Genomic DNA, 439 nt, shown 5'->3' on the forward strand with positions numbered 1-439 from the left:
AAGATGAGCAAACACGGCAGTTTAGTTCAGGTACTAAATAAAAAATTACTTTACAAAGATGTCACCGTCTGTAAACTTCACATGCATTTAGAGTAGGAAGAGGTTCCACCTTTGATCAGAAATGCCACGATGCATATGCACTCTGAAGCCTTGTGGTCTTTAACCTTCATCCCTAGTGCCGGCACTTTTTGTGGAGAATTTTCACCAACAGTCAGTCTGCTTGCAAATAACCCGATCCTGTTAAGCCTATAAGATATATTTGCTTTTAAACACAAAGGGGTACAATGATCTCTCATAGGAATGCATGTGTATTAATTTGTCTGTTTTTCCTTACATGCTTGCACATTCCTACACACGGACACGCAACTATATATGAAAAAAATGTTCAGCCATAACGATATAGGATTTATAGTCAGGTCACTGTTTCTTTTGATACGCA

This window comes from Penaeus monodon, chromosome 23 (genome assembly GCF_015228065.2).
Source record: "Penaeus monodon isolate SGIC_2016 chromosome 23, NSTDA_Pmon_1, whole genome shotgun sequence".
Lineage (NCBI taxonomy): Eukaryota > Metazoa > Arthropoda > Malacostraca > Decapoda > Penaeidae > Penaeus > Penaeus monodon.